At 42.5% G+C, this 3,763-nt stretch overlaps 2 non-coding genes across 2 annotated transcripts; both read left to right on the plus strand.

Moving 5' to 3' along the window:
* Window positions 1-2,564: 2,564 nt before the first annotated feature.
* trnai-aau (transfer RNA isoleucine (anticodon AAU)) lies at window positions 2,565-2,638 on the plus strand. Its single transcript has one exon. It is a non-coding gene; the product is annotated as a tRNA-Ile (tRNA).
* A 770-nt stretch (window positions 2,639-3,408) lies between these two features.
* On the plus strand, window positions 3,409-3,481 carry trnak-cuu (transfer RNA lysine (anticodon CUU)). The gene has a single exon. It is a non-coding gene; the product is annotated as a tRNA-Lys (tRNA).
* Window positions 3,482-3,763: the final 282 nt, after the last annotated feature.

Raw genomic sequence — 3,763 nt, forward strand, 5'->3', positions numbered from 1 at the left:
TAAGGTTCCTATTGCAATATTTTGGTAACTTTTAAAAGTTCAGCAGACTTTCCAAACAAGCGAATCCACACAAAATGTCATGAGGTAAATTTTTTGGAGTAACATCCATTAATATGTTTTCTGATCTATCATTTTGAGGTCCAAAGTGGACAGCCTCAAACTTGCTTACATTGAAATCCATTTGCCGCAGTTTTGCCCATTCACTTAATCTAGTAATATCTCTCTGCAATCTCATTCTTCCATCCACACTGCTTATAATTCTGTCTATCTTTGTGTCATCGGCAAACTTGAATATGTGGTTCCCGATCCCGTCATCTAATATCAATGAGACCGCCTAAATTGGGGTAAATTCACATTCAGCTTCAATCTCCACATCATCTGGAGACATTTTATTTGCTCCGTGTGTGTTGCGCCTTGGAAACTTCTTAACTTTGTCCTCTGGAGCTCAAATATCATTCAATTCGAACAACTGCAAAGATGTCAGAATCCAATTGGTGACTTTTCACTAAAAAGCAATGAGATAACAGGGCCATTCAATTCGAACAACTGCAAAGATGTCAGAATCCAATTGGTGACTTTTCACTAAAAAGCAATGAGATAACAGGGCTCGTGCGGGATTGGAACCCGGGACCTCTCGCATATTTCATTAGAAAAACGCCCAAAGCGAGAATCATACCCCGAGACCAACGAACCGCTTGCTAGAAAGCCCTGCATCCGGTCTAAAATTTCACCATAGTCTTCAGCCGATCGGCTATCCTTTCCAACCGCTTCTGTCCACCCAATCTCGTTTTCTATTCCTATTTGCATCAATATCAAGTTGTAGACTACCTATTTCCAGTCACCAATATTAGCCTCTCTTTACTAAATTCGTTTACAATGTACGACTTGTTTTTTCAAATAATACTTTTCAGAATTAGTTAATCTGAAGCTGCATTGGCATCTGTCTCGGCATCGTCAGAGTATACAAGCTACCAGAAGTATATTTTACTCACATTGCTGGTTTCTTTCACTGTGAGGGCGAAGAGACAAAAATGTGGAGACATTAGCTACGAATTTATCAGCTGGGTTGCACCTTTACTTTTCCGACCGTCTCAGTCTTTTTTTACTTTACCTTTCCCTGCTGGTGTTGCAGGTTAGATCAGCCTTTACCGTTCCAGGAAGCCTGAGAAGTCCATCGGGGGACAACATAGAGACAAGGAGAGATAGAGAGATTCATGTAAATAAAGTCGCTTATAAATGGGTGGTTCTGCAAAGTAGCAGAATTTTAGTTGCAGATTGAGCAAGATTCTTTCTTGTGTATTTGAATTTTGTAAGAGTACATTGGGCACCCAATTGAAAGCGCCGGCCACGCTCGAGTAGCTCTCATGCTCTGAGAGAGATAAATGAAGTGAATTAGATCCAGTTCATTCATTTGAGCATTGAACGGATCTTTAAACAATAATTCAGCGAGCAGAAATCAAACCTGCGAAGGAAAACTCCATTTGATATTGAATTTAACGCATCAACCACTCGGCGATCGCAGCGGCACATGGCAGTACTTGCATGGCTGCAGATGCTACTTTAAACTGCCAGTTGCTTCAAACGATGCCCGCTAGACCGGCGTTGTCTTGTAGCTTTCCCAGCAGCTTCATTTGATTCGGTGGGTCAAGTTTGGGAAATTGAATGATTTTCACCGGCAGCTTGTGGTAGTATATTACCTCATTTTCATTACCGGTAATGAACCACTGCAGCCACTGCAGAATTCGCTGCCACCCACAGCCGATCGGCCATCCTTTCAGACCTCTTCCATCCATCCAAACACGTTTTCTATTCCGATGTAGAGAAATGTCGAATTGCACACTAACTATTTCCTTCGTTCTCTTTCGCAAACATATCACTGAACAAAACTTCACAAGTCACTCAGGAAGAAATAATTCAGTTCAAAATCATTCGCTTCCGAAGGTCCTGCGAGGACAGACTGACCAAACCTGCGTTCAGTCGTGAAGCTTGTGGGTGTGTTGTGATCCTAAGGGACAGAGACAGGCCTGCGACACAGAGCGAAGGCAGGAACTCAGAAATGTGGCCATAAATGGGCAGACAGTCAGTCACAGTCATTGATTCGGTCGTTGTTCAGTCAGTCGGGGAGCGAGGCCTGCAGCCAGCAAACAAAAAGCCTGGCCTGAGAATAAGGCCGAGACCCAATCAGACGGATAAACGGACAGACAGATAGACAGACAGACATCTGACTCAACGTCAAAACGCAGCGTGATCGAATCACGTTGCGGTGATATCATTTTCACAGTAGCTCAGGGTCCTTCCCACAGGTTTGATAGCGGGGCAGTGTTTTATGGATGGGCTGTTGATTGTTCGTAAAATAATATTGATCGGAATTTAATTTGTTACATTAAAGTGCTCTTTGTTTGTTAATTTTGATCTACATCCTCGACAGTATATACAGAAACAAGTAACAATGTTTAAGGGATGTGGTTTATTCAATATTCGTTGTAAAACCCTGTCAGCTGGTGTAAAAATAAACACAAACTACCCAGCACGCGGGTAAGCCCATAATGCTAAGCTGTATACATGGCCGGTTAGCTCAGTTGGTTAGAGCGTGGTGCTAATAACGCCAAGGTCGCGGGTTCGATACCCGTACGGGCCATAAGGTTCCTATTGCAATATTTTGGTCACTTTTAAAAGTTTGGCAGACTTGAGAAACAAGCGAATCCACACAAAATGTCATGAGGTAAATTTTTTGGAGTAACATCCATTAATATGTTTTCTGATCTATCTTTTTGAGGTCCAAAGTGGACGGCCTCAAACTTGCTTACGTTGAAATCCATTTGCCGCAGTTTTGCCCATTCACTTTATCTAGTAATATCTCTCTGTGATCTCATACTTCCATCTGCACTGCTTATAATTCTGTCTATCTTTGTGTCATCTCTCTCTATGTTGGCGGAATCCATAATGAGGGGTTTTAATCTTGAAATTGGAGACAGACCAATCAGGCAAGAAATCAGGAATTACTTTAGCAAACAAAATACGGCCGAAAGCTGGAACTCTCTCGGCCAAAATGATGTGGATTGTGGCTCAATTCAAATTTTCAAGACTGATATTGATAGATCATTTCTCGGTTTGGGTTCCAAGGGATTTGTGTCCAAGGCGGGGAAGGAGAGTTGAGTTGCAGATCACATCATGATCGAATTGAATGGCACAGCAGGAAGAGGGGCTGAATGGCCCTCTCCTGTTCCGATGTTCCTTTTCAGCTCAGCGTGGTGCTGAATGACGTGCAAAAGACATCAAACTGACTCCAGAATGAAAATCAGGTGCACAGAAGGAGAAACCCTGAGATTGCAGAACGAACTGAACCCCTGCAGCAAAGCCAACAGCTGTCTCTCTACAATAATAGAATGGGAAAAATTTTAGCAACCAGCCCGGCTAGCTCAGTCGGTAGAGCATGAGACTCTTAATCTCAGGGTCGTGGGTTCGAGCCCCACGTTGGGCGATTTGTGTTCTATTTTTCACAATGGGTAATAAAATTTTCAAATTGCAACCTCTTTTCTCGAGTTCATGAAATCCAGTTAAAAAACAGACACAACACTGAGCTGTGTGAAATGAAACCTTGAGCGTTTCCAAATATCCAGTCCCTCCCGATTCTACCTTCTCATTCCCTCCAGATGGGACACGGCAGATTATCGGTTCAATCGGCTTCATTTATTGCTGTTATCAAAAATGTTGAATGTTCGAAATTGTAATATTTAGAAGATGATATCTCTGGATCCATTCG

Source organism: Heptranchias perlo, unplaced genomic scaffold, assembly GCF_035084215.1.
Source record: "Heptranchias perlo isolate sHepPer1 unplaced genomic scaffold, sHepPer1.hap1 HAP1_SCAFFOLD_73, whole genome shotgun sequence".
In the NCBI taxonomy this organism is placed as follows: domain Eukaryota; kingdom Metazoa; phylum Chordata; class Chondrichthyes; order Hexanchiformes; family Hexanchidae; genus Heptranchias; species Heptranchias perlo.